Source organism: Schistocerca cancellata, chromosome 3 (assembly GCF_023864275.1).
Source record: "Schistocerca cancellata isolate TAMUIC-IGC-003103 chromosome 3, iqSchCanc2.1, whole genome shotgun sequence".
Classification (NCBI taxonomy): domain Eukaryota; kingdom Metazoa; phylum Arthropoda; class Insecta; order Orthoptera; family Acrididae; genus Schistocerca; species Schistocerca cancellata.
In genome coordinates this window covers 743,778,368-743,796,738 of record NC_064628.1, presented here as the reverse complement: position 1 = coordinate 743,796,738, position 18,371 = coordinate 743,778,368, and positions in this window count along the sequence as shown.

Genomic DNA, 18,371 nt, shown 5'->3' with positions numbered 1-18,371 from the left:
CCAATTCGCCGTCATTACGAGGTGCATTCAAGTCCTAAGGCCTCGGATTTTTTTTCTAATTAACTACTCACCCGAAATCGATGAATCTGGCGTTACTTCTCGACGTAATCGCCCTGCAGACGTACACATTTTTCACAACGCTGACGCCATGATTCCATGGCAGCGGCGAAGGCTTCTTTAGGAGTCTGTTCTGACTACTGGAAAATCGCTGAGGCAATAGCAGCGTGGCTGGTGAATGTGCGGCCACGGAGAGTGTCTTTCATTGTTGGAAAAAGCCAAAAGTCACTAGGAGCCAGGTCAGGTGAGTAGGGAGCATGAGGAATCACTTCAGAGTTGTAATCACGAAGAAACTGTTGCGTAACGTTAGCTCGATGTGCGGGTGCGTTGTCTCGGTGAAACAGCACACGCGCAGCCCTTCCCGGATGTTTTTGTTGCAGTGCAGGAAGGAATTTGTTCTTCAAAACATTTTCATAGGATGCACCTGTTACCGTAGTGCCCTTTGGAACGCAATGGGTAAGGATTACGCCCTCGCTGTCCCAGAACATGGACACCATCATTTTTTCAGCACTGGCGGTTACCCGAAATTTTTTTGGTGGTGGTGAATCTGTGTGCATCCATTGAGCTGACTGGCGCTTTGTTTCTGGATTGAAAAATGGCATCCACGTCTCATCCATTGTCACAACCGACGAAAAGAAAGTCCCATTCGTGCTGTCGTTGCGCGTCAACATTGCTTGGCAACATGCCACACGGGCAGCCGTGTGGTCCTCTGTCAGCATTCGTGGCACCCACCTGGATGACACTTTTCGCATTTTCAGGTCGTCATGCAGGACTGTGTGCACAGAACCCACAGAAATGCCAACTCTGGCGGCGATCTGTTCAACAGTCATTCGGCGATCCCCCAAAACAATTCTCTCCACTTTCTCGATCATGTCGTCAGACCGGCTTGTGCGAGCCCGAGGTTGTTTCGGTTTGTTGTCACACGATGTTCTGCCTTCATTAAACTGTCGCACCCACGAACGCACTTTCGACACATCCATAACTCCATCACCACATGTCTCCTTCAACTGTCGATGAATTTCAATTGGTTTCACACCACGCAAATTCAGAAAACGAATGATTGCACGCTGTTCAAGTAAGGAAAACGTCGCCATTTTAAGTATTTAAAACAGTTCTCATTCACGCCGCTGGCGGTAAAATTCCATCTGCCGTATGGTGCTGCCATCTCTGGGACATATTGACAATGAACGCGGCCTCATTTTAAAACAATGCGCATGTTTCTATCTCTTTCCAGTCTGGAGAAAACAAAATCGGAGGCCTTAGAACTTGAATGCACCTCATACTTCACAGCTGAACTTGAACAATATTGAGTAAATTGAAAATATTCTGTCTCACTGCTCTTTTATCTCGTGTAAGGAGACTGACTTGCAGCGATTTCATGTTCCTCCAGAATCTTTGGATAGTGATTTTGGTTCAAAAATGGTTCAAATGGCTCTGAGCACTATGGGACTTAACATCTGAGGTCATCAGTCCCCTAGAACTTAGAACTACTTAAACCTAACTAACCTTAGGACATCATACACATCCATGCCCGAGGCAGGATTCGAACCTGCGACCGTAGCAGTCGCGCGGTTCCGGACTGAAGCGCCTAGAACCGCTCGGCCACTGCGGCCGGCAGTGATTTTGGTAGCGAGGAATCCCCATTTCAGCTACTATAATCGCTATGCGCTTTAGCGAGTCCAGAACTTCTTTTTAGCCAGTCTATAAAATTATTTTGGTTACTGCAGCTCCTGCAGGCAGTTTACAGAGTTTTATCCGCGTTTTCAGACCTGCCTAAGGACGAACTGGCTCTGAAGGCAGATGCTGTGGCACATGCATGTGGCGAAACTGTTAGTCACGCACAGAAGTAAATAAGGTTTTGGGCCCTGGCACCGAACTGTGCGTATCCGGCCGAACAATACATGTTCAGCGTGATGAGCATTCAGCAGAGCTGTCTATGGAGCGAATCCACACTGAAATGTCGCGAGTCAACGTCAAGATGACAGATGGCAGCCCTAGGAGCATACGGCGTGCAGGGTCTATATAAACGGCATGCCAATCCCGACGATTAGCCTTGACGCCGTTTCGGGTGGTGTTGGTATTACATATGCTTCAGACACAATGTTAGGCAATGTTCACAACGTTGCGAATTCCCACACAATAATAGTGGTGGCGTATGGACTCGCGAGTCCGTTCCAAAGACACCAAGCACCTACCTGAACTACATACTACCACAGTCGCTGCCAGATGTGAATCGTCACGATTATTTGTCTTGGATAAAGGATCTGGACTGGAGGTTTTAGTCGAGACAGGACACGGAAGCTAAGAATCAATTTTACGGCGCTTCTACACTAACAGCAGCAAATGAATCTACGATTAAGACATATGGATGGAGACTTGGTGTGTGCAGGATGGCTTTTCCTCTCGTGACGTTTCTAAGTGGTCGACGTTACTGGCCCCATACTGGACGCTCATTTTCTTAAATTTTTCGTTTCTACAGACCTCCGTAATCATCTTCTTGTACAGTCTCCTTCTGTAGCCACAAACCCTTCCGCATCGGACAGCAGATGCCATTCTGCCTGCACGGAAGTCACAAAGATTTCCACGTCTCCCATGACTTCTACATTGCGACAACTTCTCTCCATCCCGTGCATGTCTCGTTGTAGGATGCACATAAGTGCCTCACGCAAGTAAACTGCGCTATGGGATTCGCATGAAAACACGAAGCTGACTTCACTTCAGCAGCATTCACTACACTACAGCAGGGGACTGAACATTTCACTTATCTTGACCAGAAAGGAAAGGAGTCTGTAAGGATCTTGACTGACAGCAATGGTTGTCTTGTCTAAAGCAGCAGATTGCTGACACGGAGAAATCTCTTCCCAAGGCCCAGGCAGAAGCAGGAAGTTTAACGAAGAGGCTCGACGAGACTCCTAATGGTTCCCCACTCTTGCCTTCATCTTCCTCCTCACCTCCCCATCCGACCAACGACACTGCACATCTGTTGTTTCCAGAATTCGCTGCCATTGTGGATCCGGTATCAGGGCAGTGCCAGCGGAAAGATTCTACCGTCCACCACATTCACACAATGCCTAGTAAACCCGTGACATACCACCCACGACGACTACAGCTGGAATGTTTAAGAGAGGCCTTTGCCTTCGTAGCAATACTGGCAGATGGAACAGCGTCTCCTCCTGACAGTGTTTGGGCAGTCCCACTACGGATGGTTCATAACAAAGACGACTCTTAGCGTTTTTGAGACGACTTTGAAGGACTGAACTCAGGCACGTTACCCAAAGCTGGACGTGTTAGGTTTTACAAGCAGTTTGGAGGACGCCTCCGTACACAGCGTCGTAGACTGTGCTAAAGCTTTTGCGCAAATCCCGACGGCAGAAGCAGACAAGGATAAGACTGCCATCACAACGCCTTTTGGGTTATTTCGACATAACGTCATGCCTTTCGGCCTCCGTAATACTGCCCAGCTGTGACAACGTTTTATGGAAGTGGTTTTACAAGGTTTAAATCACATGTTTTGCTATATGAATGGTGTGTTGGTTTTTCTGGTAATATGATTGATCATATGTCCGATGTATAAGTGGTTTTCTCTCATCTGAACACGCACGATGTCAAAATTAATAAAGATAAATGTGTGCTCAGGACAGATTGCATTTCTTGGTTACCTCGCGTCCAAAGTCGGTATTTCTCCCATACCTCAGAACGTGGAAGATATTTTGCGTATGCACCTTTCCACTACATACAAAGAATCACGCAGGGCGTCGGAATGGTTAGTTATTACTGGCAAGACTTGTCAACGTTTGCTTGCTATCTACCTCTCTGTCAAACATTTTCGACAATGTCAAACGGCCTGTTGGCTTCTGTCTCGTGTTCTTCAGCCGACGTCCGTCTGATGATTTTTCTGACGTTTCGTCAACACTAGTGGCTGGCATTGTCAAAGTTTCACCCTCCATTGCTGGTGGTGGACTGGAGCCGAGCTCACGTCTGCAGACTATATGTACCTGGCGCGCCAACGTCCGAGGGCTGCTCCGCTGTCATCTCCGGTTCGGTTCTCTTGCTACCTGCGACGGTCGTTCGCTGCATCACGGGAAGCCAGGATCCGTTTACCTTGAGGCTTTCTGCTTTTTGTTGAAGCTATTCTCTTGTTTGTGTATTTCTATAGCTTCTCTGAACAAGCGAGTGTGACAGTTCTTTTCTGCAGCCAGAACTTCCGGGTCGACGAATTTTACTACGCGGTCGGTCTCATACAGCGAGAGCTGTGCCACAGCCGATTTCTCCACCTGCCGCAACCTGCAATGTCCCTTATGTCCTGTGATCCTGGTGTTGATCGATCGTCCAGTCATTCCAACATAAACTTTTCCGCATGTGCATGGTATGCGGTATATTCCCGGCATTGCAAGTGGGTCCCTTTTCTCCTTTGCCGATCTGAGACACTCTTTCATCTTCTTTGTCGGTTTGAAAATCGTTTTTACGCCGTGTTTGCGCAATATACGGGGACGGCCCGGCAATTTCCATTTACACAAACAACCTGTTTCTCTGAATTGTTCAAATGGTTGAAATGGCTCTGAGCACTATGGGACTTAACATCTGAGGTCATCAGTCCCTTAGAACTTAGAACTACTTAAACCTAACTGCCCTAAGGACATCACACACATCCATACCCGAGGTAGGATTCGAACGTGCAACCGTAGCGGTCGCGCGGTTCCAGACTGCAGCGCCTAGAACCGCTCGGCCACACCGGCCGGCTCGGAATTGTTCACACCATCGTGTAATGCTCTGTGCTGTAGTAGAATCCACACCATACTTTGTACGAAAGTCTCTATGAACAGTTATTACTGACCTGCACTGCACAAAACGCAGAACACAAAACGCTTTCTGTTGTCCCGAGGCCAGCCGGTGTGGCCATGCGGTTCTAGGCGCTTCAAAAATGGCTCTGAGCACTATGGGACTCAACATCTTAGGTCATAAGTCTCCTAGAACTTAGAACTACTTAAACTTAACTAACCTAAGGACATCACACACACTCATGCCCGAGGCAGGAATCGAACATGCGACGTAGCAGTCCCGCGGTTCCGGACTGCAGCGCCAGAACCGCTAGACCACCGCGGCCGGCTCTAGGCACTTCAGTCTGGAACCGCGTGACCGCTATGGTCGCAGGTTCGAATCCTGCCTCAGGCATGGATGTGTGTGATGTCCTTAGGTTAGTTAGGTTTAAGTAGTTCTAAGTTCTAGGGGACTGATGACCACAGATGTTAAGACCCATAGTGCTCAGAGCCATTGGAACCATTTGTTGTCCCGACGCCATTTTTACTAGAAATGAAGTGGACGAAAACTGCTGCTACCTATCGGGAACTATGTAGGAACTAAGTAAAACTCGAGAGTTTGTTCTTTCCAACTACTAGAACTGAAGTGGGCTCACACTGCTGCTACCTAGCGGGAACTACAGTATGTAAAACTTGAGAATTTGCTCTTTCCGACAGTACGTTGTTCATGCACATCTCTCTTTTAAATCGGATGATTCTTTTTGATACATTATGTATATATTCTTCGGTTGAAGAACAGCCGCCCGGATTACGGCTGATGCCGCATCCCTCCCCCTACCCACTCAACTTGGGAGGTACGGACGGTGGGAGAAGGGGGGGGGGGGGGGGGGGAAGCGCTGTGCGCTGTGGATAGTGATGAGGTTGGTTGCTTGGCTGGTGTCAGAGCAGACCAACTCGCGTACCCACATTGTGTCTTGTGAGAGCCAGGGAAGCTGCCCCGGAAAACCAGGTGCAGGACGCATTCGAGGTGGGTGCCGGCGACTAGCTGATGGTGACGGCGTCGGTGTCCATGAAAAGGCGACCTGCGGCATTGGCGGCAACGGTGTCGCATGTGGGCAGGCGGAAACTTCCGTCGGTAAGACGTTCGCGGGTGGAGGCACCCGCTCGGTAGCTGCGTCGGAGGCTGCGCTGAGGAGGGCGGGTGTGGCTGCGTCACGGCGGAGGACGTCGAGCAGTGAAGAAATCTGAAACGGTTTGATCTACGGCAAATTCACTGAATTCGTAAAGTCGTAGCTGATTTAGGGGGCGCTGACTCGTAGCTGAGTTGCCGCGAATAGTAAACTCTACTCTGCCAGCTGATCTGAGAACGTCAGATTTCCATAAATGTGGCTTGTTGTGGTGCGTCCGATATTTGGGTGAAACTTCGTGGTGAAGTCTGAAGCTGGAGCAGAAGAGTAAGGACAAAGCAAATGCAGCAGGGTGCGATGGCGTCTCACATGCAAACGTTCTGCCGTATGGATGTCAGGAGCAGGCAAAGCACGATGTGAACTCAGAAACAGCAGTAAGGTATCTTCACACGAATGCGAAGCTCGAAGTTTTGACATTTGCGTGTTGAACGTTCGAACGAAACGTTCGGCCTCGCTGTTGGGCAGTGGCAAGAGTGAAGCTGTCCTGACATGCTGTATTTCAGTGTGCTTCCAAATTGTGCAAATTCCTTGGAAGAAAAAGGAATGTCCATTGTCAGAAACAATTGTTTGTGGCAAGCCTTCGAGTGAAAATTCAGGAGCGTGAGCCTTAATAGCGCTGGCGGCATTCGCCAAATGCATTGGCATAACAAAACGATATTTGCTGTAGGCATCGATAATAATCAACCTACGTGTTTATCAAAAGGGGCCAGCAAAGTCTATAAGGAGGTGTTGGTTCAAATGGCTCTGAGCACTATGGGACTTAACATCTGTGGTCATCAGTCCCCTAGAACTTAGAACTACTTAAACCTAACTAACCGAAGGACATCACACACATCCATGCCCGAGGCAGGATTCGAACCTGCGATCGTAGCAGTCGCGCGTTTCCGGACTGAGCGCCTGAACCGCTAGACCACCGCGGCCGGCATAAGGAGGTGTTGCCACGGAGTATCAGAAGATGGCCAGGAGAAAAATTCCTGGCGCGGAGCGGCCTGATGGTCCGCATTGTGCCGTCACACGTTCCATTTGCTTATCCGAACGAAGCCACGGGCAATGTTGGCGCGCCAGCTGCTTAGTGTGAACTGTTCCCCAATGACCTCTATGTAGAAGACTTAACACCTGCTGTTGCAGTGAGCCACATATGAACACTCTTGTCTGTTCATTAGGCGTGTCAAGCAGAATCACATCATTCGGAAGAGATAAACTGTTGCGGTGCACAAAGTATCTTCGAACTAAGGAATCGGGAATACATTTCTGAGAGTGCAGTGAACCTTTGCGAATGTAACTTTTTAGCAGTCGTAGTGACTGGTCACGCTCCGTGGCTTGTGCGACCCTCCGTGAATCAATAGAAAAAGAATACGTGCTTGCGAATCAGGAGAATCAATACGTAAACAAGAAGCATCCGATACGTTGAATGCTGCATCTGTGCTGACAGGTAAACATGAAAATGTGTCGGCGTTTACGTATTGCTTCTTCGGGTAATACAGAATTTCATACTAGTAATTTGACAATAATAGCGACCAGCGTTGAAGATTTTGCGCCGTGCGTTCGGGGACTTGTTTCGACGGATGAAAGTGCAGTCAAAGGCTTATGATCCACGACCAGGGAAAATGTTCTGCCATACACGTAAGGTTCAAATGGCTCTGAGCACTATGGGACTTAACTTCTGAGGTCATTAGTCCCCTAGAACTTAGAACTACTTAAACCTAACGAACCTAAGGACATCACACACATCCATGCCCGAGGCAGGATTCGAACCTGCGACCGTAACGTTCGCGCGGTTCCAGACTGAAACGCCTAGAACCGCTCGGCCACCCCGGCCGGCTACACACAAGGATGAAATTTAGGGACACCATATATTATATTCCTTCTCTAGCTGAGTATAATTAATCTTAGCACGGTTCAAAGTTTTGAAAACAAATGCGAAAGGCCGTTGTTTTGCCAATAGCCGTCCGTGGTGGCCGAGCGGTTCTAGGCGCTACAGTCTGGAACCGCGTGACTGCTGCGGTCGCAGCTTCGAATCCTGCCTCGGGCATGGATGTGTGTGATGTCCTTAGGTTAGTCAGGTTTAAGTAGTTCTAAGTTCTAGGGGACTGATGACCTCAGAAGTTAAGTCCCACAGTGCTCAGAGCCATTTTTTGTTTTGCCAATACTATGGCATAAAACCGCCGCGATCCCAAGGGACAAGGTATCAACTCCAAGTACAAGTGATCTAACCTGATCGTAGTACATAAGGCAAGGTTGACGAAGCAATGCATTTTTCAATCTTTAAAAAGTTTGGTCACAGTCTTTTGTTCAATGGAACGGAACATTTTTACGTCTGATGCGGTTTAGAGGCGCAGCAATATGCACCGCATTAGGAATGAGCTTCAAGTAATATGTCAGTTTTCCAAGAACAGGTTGTAGTTCACGGAATTCTTAGGAGATGGCAATTGCTGAATTGCACGCAAATGTTTTGTTGAAAGATGAGCACCACTGGCGTCGATGATATGTCCTAAGTGTTCAATCGTTGAACTGAATAAAGAACATTTCTGCAAGCTACATTTGAGAGCCACCTCAGTTAAAACTTGACAAACACAGTCCAAATTTTAAAGGTGTTGTTCTGGCCATTATGTCGTCATGATAGTTCAAACAACAAGGCACCTTGGACGTTACTTGTTTGAGAAATTATTAAAACAATTTTTAAAACAATAGAAGGGCAGAGGCGGCAGCTGAATTCCTTGTTTAGCTTCAACTTAAAATATACATACACAATACAATAGAAAGAAAAAAAATCGTTCTGCTCTGGTGTCCAAATCTCCTTGTTCCACTTCCTTTTCCTCGTCACTAGTCCGTTATGTCTTCCATGCACGCTGTGTAGTTCTTTCATGGTTACAGGAGCGAGGAAGAGATGCTGTTCATGAAGAGAGAACTCAGATATTAATTTATTCTACATCTAATATCAAATAATAAAAATAAAATAAAACTAGGTTGACGTATTTGCAGTGTCAGTTGCTAACAGTAGATTTCAATGTAGAAATACACCGAAGAGCCAAAGAAACTGGTACGGCTGCCTAATATCTTGTAGGGCCCCCGCGAGCACGCAGAAGTGCCGCAACACGACGTAGGATGGAGTCGACTGAAGTAGTGCTGGAGGAAATTGACACAATGTATCCTGCAGGGCTGCCCATAAATCCGTAAGAATACTAGGGGGAGGAGATCTCTTCTGAACAGCAAGTTGCAAGGCGTTCCAGATATGCTCAATAATGTTCATGTCTGGGGAGTTTGATGGCTAGCGGAAGTATTTAAACTCAGAAAAATGTCCCTGGAACCGCTCTGTAGCAATTCTGGACGTGTGGAGTGTCGCATTGTCCTGTTGGAATTATCCAAGTGCGTCGGAATACACAATGGACACGAATGGATGCAGGTGATCAGATAGGATGCTTACGTACATGTCACATGTCACAGTCGTATCTAGACGAATCAGGGGTCCCATATCACTCCAACTGCATACACCCCACACCATACAGAGCCTCCTCCAACTTTAACAGTCCTTTGCTGACACACAGGGTCAATGGACTCATGTGGTTGTCCCATATCCGTAGACGTTCATCTGCTCGATACAATTTGAAACGACACTTGTCCGACCAAGCAACATGTTCCCAGTCATCAACAGGCCAGTGTCGTGTTGTCGGGCCCAAGAGAGACGTAAAGCTTTGTGTCGTGCAATCATCAAGGGTACGCGAGTGGGCCTTCGGCTCCGAAAGCCCATATCGATGATGTTTCGTCGAATGGTTCGCACACTGGCACTTGTTAACGGGCCAACACTGAAATCTGCAGCAATTTGTGAAAGGGTTGCACTTCTGTCACGTTGAACGATTCTCTTCAGTCGTCGTTGGTCCTGGTCCTGCAGGATATTTTTCCGGCCGCAGCGATGCCGGAGATTTGATGTTTCACCGGATTCCTGATATTCACGGTAAACTCATGAAATGGCCGTAAGGAAAAATCCCCACTTCATCGCTACTGTGTCCCATCGCTCGTCCGACGGCTATAACACCACGTTCAAACTCACTTAAATCTTGATAACCTGCCATTGTAGCAGCAGTAACTGATCTACACTCACGATCATAAATTAAGGGCAATGCTGACACATTGTGAAACAACGCTCTGGTGGGCGGTTTGCGGGTTTAAATCACCTCGGGGTGTGACCATGCAGTGCACTGACCTGTGGTCGTCGCACAGTGGCGCTGACAGCAGTCCACATATGCAGGGGTGTGTAGGTGCACGTAAATGGTTCAAATGGCTCTGAGCACTATGGGACTTAACTGCTGAGGTCATCAGTCCCCTAGAACTTAGAACTACTTAAACCTAACTAACCTAAGGACATCACACACATCCATGCCCGAAGCAGGATTCGAACCTGCGACCGTAGCGGTCACGCAGTTCCAGACTGTAGCGCCTAGAACTGCTCGGTCACTACGGCCGGCTTGGTGCAGATAGGATTACGGTGCAGCGAGTAAATGTGCAGTCGTTTTCAGATGTGCTAATGGTGACTATGTGTTGAAAATGGCTCAAAGAACACATATTGATGACATTATGAGGGGTAGAATACTAGGGCGACTGGAGGCTGGTCAAATAGAGCAGGTCGTAGCACGGGCCCTCCGTGTGCTACAAAGTGTGAGCTCACGATTATGGCAATGATTGCAGCAGACGGGAAACGTGTCTAGGCGGTACAGTACAGGACATCCACAGTGTACAACACCACAAGAAGACCGATATCTCACCATCAGTGCCCGCAAACGGCCACGGAGTACTGCAGGTAGCCTTGCTCGGGACCTTACCGCAGCCACTGGAACAGTTGTCTCCAGACACACAGTCTACAGACCACTGAACAGACATGGTTTATTCGCCCAGAGACCTGCAAGGTGCAGTCCACTGACCCCTGGTCACAGGAGAGCCCGTAAAGCCTGGTGTCAAGAACACAGTACATGGTCATTGGAACAGTGGTCCCAGGTTATGTTCACGGACGAGTCCAGGTATAGTCTGAACAGTGATTCTCCCTGGGTTTTCATCTGGCGTGAACCAGGAATCAGATACCAACCAACTTAATTTCCTTGACAGGGACCTGTACGGAGGTCGTGGTTTGATGGTGTGGGGTGGGATTATGATTGGTGCACGTACACCCCTGCATGTCTTTGACAGAGGAACTGTAACAGGTCAGGTGTATCGGAACGTCATTTTGCACCAGTATGTCCGCCTTTTCAGGAGTGCAGTGGGTCCCACCTTCCTCCTGATGGATGATAACGCACGGCCCCACCGAGCTGCCATCGTGGAGGAGTACCTTGAGACAGAAGATATCAAGCGAGTGGAGTGGCCTGCCTGTTCTCCAGACCTAAACCCCGTCGAGCCCGTCTGGGATGCTCTCTGTCGACGTATCGCTGCACGTCTTCAGATCCCTACGACACTTCGGGAGCTCCGACAGACACTGGTGCAAGAATGGGAGGCTATACCCCAGCAGCTGCTGGACCACCTGATCCTGAGTATGCCAACCCGTTGTGCGGCCTGTGTACGTGTGCATGGTGATCATATCCCATATTGATATCGTGGTACATGGCAGGAAACGTGGTGTTTTCTAAAACATGTGTTTCGGGACGATTTTCTCAACTTATCACCAATACTGTGGACTTACAGACCTGTGTCGTGTGTGTTCCCTATGTGCCTATCCTATTAGCGCCAGTTTTGTGTAGTGCCACGTTGTGTGGTACCATATTCTGCAATTATCCTTAATTTATGAGCATGAGTGTAGTAACTGAGCCAGAGAATTGCTGTCTTATATGGGCGTTGCCGACCTCAACGTCTTATTCTGCCTGTTTACATATCTCTGTATTTGAATACGCATGCCTATATCAGTTTCTTTGTCACTCCAGTGCATATACAGGCACACAAGATATATAAATCTGTCAATCTTCGATAAAATATCTATTCAAAAGCCGTCTAGCCCTGGACACTATGAAAGATTGTAAACGTTATTCAACTGGCAAACTCACAAAAAAAATTGTTCAAATGGCTCTGAGCACTATGGGACATCTGTGGTCATCAGTCCCTTAGAATTACTTAAACCTAACTAACCTTAGGACATCACACACATCCATGCCCGAGGCAGGATTCGAACTTGCGACCGTAGCGGTCGCGCGATTCCAGACTGAAACGCCTAGAACCGCTCGACCACCACGGCCGGCGCAAACTCACAAAATGGGGTCAGTGCATGAACGTTCGAACATACGTACACCCACCACTGGAGCTCCGTAGAGCATCTCTTTGGCTGTGGAATAATTGTTTGTGGCAACGCTCTTGTGTCGCAGTGGTGGCTGGAAGAGACGTGGCAGCGCAACTGGCGGCGCGCGTATTTGGAAGTGCGGTCACCCAAATTGCGGCCGATAGCGCAGTGTTCATATCCAGTATTTCTCCAGGGTAAAGGAACCAGTGCCGTAAAGGAACAGGTGCCTGCTACATTGCACAGGTAGTTATCCCCGTGCTCCTTGCCAGCTCAATGACAGGATGATGTGCTTTTCAGCAGGACAACGCACATCGACATACGGCTGCTGCGATGCAACGTGCTCTTTGAGGTATACAGCAACAGTCCTGACCAGTATGATCACCAGTTCTCTCGCCAGTTGAGCACGTATGGGACATGATGAAGCAGGAATTAATCGTTCTCTGGGGCCTGCAAGAACCATGGCTGAACTGCAACGAAAGCCGACAGATGCTTGGTACAGTCTATCTCAGGATGCCATTCGGCTTCTATATGATGGTTTACATGCGAGGAAACACACCTGCTTTGCCGCTACAGGTGGTGTACACTGTGTACTGATGCTACTGTCTGGGCATCCTTTACCGTGACATGTGTGTTTCATTTGGCATAAATATGTTATACTTTAGTGTTTGCCTGTTGCCAGAAAAGTGAAACATGTGTTACACACAAAAATAAAATTGTTCAAGAATAAACGAAAAATGATAAGGAGAGTTATTACACAAGAAGAAAAACCGAAAGGCAATTGTTCAGTTCCCAGATAATACTGAGGAATAAATGACACTAGGAAACCATTGGCATAAATTACAATTATTGGTTCCTCATATTATCAGCAAACTATGCACCTGCTAATAAAAAACCAAAATATCACAGATTTTTTTTATTCCAGTAGCCTCTCTATACATCAATGATAGATATTACTTTCAAAGATAACTAGATATGACCTCCTTTGAGGTATTATTATTACCATTCACATACTTCATGGACAATTCTTGACAGGCTCAAATAGGTAGTAGTCACATCCATTTGTAAAAACTGATATAAGTTAATAATCTCTAATTACCGACCCATTTCTCTCAATCTATTTTTAAAAAGAGGATGTGGCCTACAACAGAATACTAAATATGTAGAGTTAAACAAAGAAACTATTCTGTGACTTAAAAAGTGCTCAAGAAAGAGTTTAATGAGTTTCATTGTGAGACCTCCATGAATCAGTTACACTTGCTTATGATTCTCACAGTAACTGCCTAGTATCTTCCTTCCCAGTAGCTAGATTTGTGAAATCTCTTTATCTTAAAATTACTCTGCGCAAAGAACCTTTGACAGTTGTCAGCTATCCGATATTTTGCAATAAATAGAGACCGGATTATATGCATTTGTACGTTGCACATGCATTCCGTATTTGGATCCTTTTTACCAGTTACTGCATATTTCCGCTCTAAGTTGACAATAGTTTACAAACCTAGACGAGTCGGCTCTAGTTCAATCTCACAGAGTGACCGCGACCAACAACTGCGTGCTATCGCTAACCGAGAGGCTACTTACTGGGCAGCCAACTGTTTACTGAACAGGAATAGGGCAGGCAGAGTCAACGCGCCTGCTGCCGACGCACCGGCGTAATCCGCTCCCGTGTCACACCGCATGCGTCGGCGGCAATGATTAAATTAAATTACGCAAGTCGTAAATTGCAGGTCCATTGTTTCAGTTTAGTTTTCTTTTAATCTGTGCAAAATTTAAAGTGTTTACCTGTAGTGTGTAATGTGTTGTGCACCATGCCGCCCGAGAAAAGAAATGTCGTTTCGTGGATAGCTGACAATCCTGAAACATTTACATATGACGGAAATGTTTTATATTGTCGAGTCTGCGAGAAAAAAGTTTCGAGCAAAAAAAAAAAAAGTTTCAAATTGACCAGTAAGTCAAGAAAAGACTTCATATCACAGGGGCGTAAATTTGGGTTGTTTGGGGGAAGTGACCAAACAGTGAGGTCATCGGTCTCATCGGATTAGGGAAGGACGGGGAAGGAAGTCGGTCGTGCCCTTTCAAAGGAACCATCCCGGCATTTGCCTGGAGCGATTTAGGGAAATCACGGAAAACCTAAATCAGGATGGCCGGACGCGGGATTGAACCGTCGTCCTCCCGAATGCGAGTCTATGGGACGTAAAAGAAAGGCTCACGACGTTTGACAGCGGCACGTAGTAGTAGCAGGGATTAACCTCCAAAAATAACCAAAAAATCACTTTAACATGGATCTGTGTGAAGCATACATTGCAAGTAATATTCCGCTTCACAAACTTGCAAACCCTATCCTCAAAGATTTCCTGCGCAAATATTGCGTAAATCAAAATATAACAAATGAAGCAACAATGCGTAAAAATTACATACCTACAATTTATCTACACTACTGGCCATTAAAATTGCTACACCACGAATATGATGTGCTACAGATGCGAAATTTAACCGACAGGAAGAAGATGCTGTGATACGCAAATGATAAGCGTTTCACAGCATTCACACAAGGTTGGCGCCGGTGGCGACACCTACAACGTGCTGACATGACGAAAGTTTCCAACCGATTTCTCATACACAAACAGCAGTTGACCAGCGTTGCCTGGTGAAACATTGTTTTGATGCCTCGTGTAAGGAGGAGAAATGCGTACCATCATGTTTCCACTTTGATAAAGGTAGGATTGTAGCCTATCGCGATTGCGGTTTATCGTATCGCGACATTGCTGCTCGCGCTGGTCGAGATCCAATGACTGTTAGCAGAATATGGAATCGGTGGGTTCAGGAGGGTAATACGGAACGCCATGCTGGAACCCAACGGCCTTGTATCACTAGCAGTCGAGATGGCAGGTATTATATCCGCATGGCTGTAACGGATTGTGCGGCCACGTCTCGATCCCTGAGTCAACAGATGGGGACGTTTGCAAGACAACAACCATCTACACGAACAGTTCGACGACGTTAGCAGCGGCATGGACTATCAGCTCGGAGACCATGTCTGCGATTAGCATTGACGCTGCATCACACAGGAGCGCCTGCGATGGTGTATTCATTTTTTCGGATGAATCCAGGTTCTGTTTACAGCATCATGATGGTCGCATCCGTGTTTAGCGACATCGCGGTGACCGCACATTGGAAGCGTGTATTCGTCATCGCCATACTGGCATATCACCCGGTGTGATGGTATAGGGTGCCATTGGTTACAGATCTCGGTCACCTCTTGTTTGCATTGACGGCACTTTGAACAGTGGAAGTTAGATTTAAGATGTGTTATGGCTCGTGGCTCTACCCTTCTTTCAATCCCTGCGAAACCCTACATTTCAGCAGGATAATGCATGACCGCATGTTGCAGGTCCTGCACGGGCCTTTCTGGATACAGAAAATGTTCGACTGCTGCCCTGGCTAGGGCATTCTCCAGATCTCTCATCAATTGAAAACGTCTGGTCAATGGTGACCGAGCACCTGGCTCATCACAATACGTCAGTCACTACCCTTGATGAACTGTGGTATCGTGTTGAAGCTGCTTGGGCAGCTGTACCCGTACACGCCATCCAAGCCATCATCTTCTTGTACAGTCTCCTTCTGTAGCCACAAACCCTTCCGCATCGGACAGCAGATGCCATTCTGCCTGCACGGAAGTCACAAAGATTTCCACGTCTCCCATGACTTCTACATTGCGACAACTTCTCTCCATCCCGTGCATGTCTCGTTGTAGGATGCACATAAGTGCCTCACGCAAGTAAACTGCGCTATGGGATTCGCATGAAAACACGGAGCTGACTTCACTTCAGCAGCATTCACTACACTACAGCAGGGGACTGAACATTTCACTTATCTTGACCAGAAAGGAAAGGAGTCTGTAAGGATCTTGACTGACAGCAATGGTTGTCTTGTCTAAAGCAGCAGATTGCTGACACGGAGAAATCTCTTCCCAAGGCCCAGGCAGAAGCAGGAAGTTTAACGAAGAGGCCCGACGAGACTCCTGATGGTTCCCCACTCTTGCCTTCATCTTTCTCCTCACCTCCCCATCCGGCCAACGACACTGCACATCTGTTGCTTCCAGAATTCGCTGCCATTATGGATCCGGTATCGGGGCAGTGCCAGCGGAAAGATTCTACCGTCCACCACATTCACACAATGCCTAGTAAACCCGTGACATACCACCCACGGCGACTACAGCTGGAATGTTTAAGAGAGGCTTTTGCCTTCGTAGCAATACTGGCAGATGGAACAGCGTCTCCTCCTGACAGTGTTTGGGTAGTCCCACTACGGATGGTTCATAACAAAGACGACTCTTAGCGTTTTTGAGACGACTTTGAAGGACTGAACTCAGGCACGTTACCCAAAGCTGGACGTGTCAGGCTTTACAAGCAGTTTGGAGGACGCCTCCGTACACAGCGTCGTAGACTGTGCTAAAGCTTTTGCGCAAATTCCGACGGCAGAAGCAGACAAGGATAAGACTGCCATCACAACGCCTTTTGGGTTATTTCGACATAACGTCATGCCTTTCGGCCTCCGTAATACTGCCCAGCTGTGACAACGTTTTATGGAAGTGGTTTTACAAGGTTTAAATCACATGTTTTGCTATATGAATGGTGTGTTGGTTTTTCTGGTAATATGATTGATCATATGTCCGATGTATAAGTGGTTTTCTCTCATCTGAACACGCACGATGTCAAAATTATTAAAGATAAATGTGTGCTCAGGACAGATTGCATTTCTTGGTTACCTCGCGTCCAAAGTCGGTATTTCTCCCATACCTCAGAACGTGGAAGATATTTTGCGTATGCACCTTTCCACTACATACAAAGAATCACGCAGGGCGTCGGAATGGTTAGTTATTACTGGCGAGACTTGTCAACGTTTGCCTGCTATCTACCTCTCTGTCAAACATTTTCGACAATGACAAACTGCCTGTTGGCTTCTGTCTCGTGTTCTTCAGCCGACGTCCGTCTGATGATTTTTCTGACGTTTCGCCAACACTAGTGGCTGGCATTGTCAAAGTTTCACCCTCCATTGCTGGTGGTGGACTGGAGCCGAGCTCACGTCTGCAGACTATATGTACCTGGCGCGCCAACGTCCGAGGGCTGCTCCGCTGTCATCTCCGGTTCGGTTCTTTTGCTACCTGCGACGGTCGTTCGCTGCATCACGGGAAGCCAGGATCCGTTTACCTTGAGGCTTTCTGCTTTTTGTTGAAGCTATTCTCTTGTTTGTGTATTTCTATAGCTTCTCTGAACAAGCGAGTGTGACAGTTCTTTTCTGCAGCCAGAACTTCCGGGTCGACGAATTTTACTACGCGGTCGGTCTCATACAGCGAGAGCTGTGCCACCGCCGATTTCTCCACCTGCCGCAACCTGCAATGTCCCTTATGTCCTGTGATCCTGGTGTTGATCGATCGTCCAGTCATTCCAACATAAACTTTTCCGCATGTGCATGGTATGCGGTATATTCCCGGCATTGCAAGTGGGTCCCTTTTCTCCTTTGCCGATCTGAGACACTCTTTCATCTTCTTTGTCGGTTTGAAAATCGTTTTTACGCCGTGTTTGCGCAATATACGGGGACGGCCCGGCAATTTCCATTTACACAAACAACCTGTTTCTCTGAATTGTTCAAATGGTTGAAATGGCTCTGAGCACTATGGGACTTAACATCTGAGGTCATCAGTCCCTTAGAACTTAGAACTACTTAAACCTAAATGACCTAAGGACATCACACACATCCATGCCCGAGGTAGGATTCCACGTGCAACCGTAGCGGTCGCGCGATTCCAGACTGCAGCGCCTAGAACCGCTCGGCCACATAGGCCGGCTCGGAATTGTTCACGCCATCGTGTAATGCTCTGTGCTGTGGGAGAATCCACACCATACTTTGTACGAAAGTCTCGATGAACAGTTATTACTGACCTGCACTGCACAAAACGTAGAACACAAAACGCTTTCTGTTGTCCCGAGGCCGGCCGGTGTGGCCGTGCGGTTCTAGGCGCTTCAGTCTGGAACCGCGTGACCGCTATGGTCGCAGGTTCGAATCCTGCCTCGGGCATGGATGTGTGTGATGTCCTTAGGTTAGTTAGGTTTAAGTAGT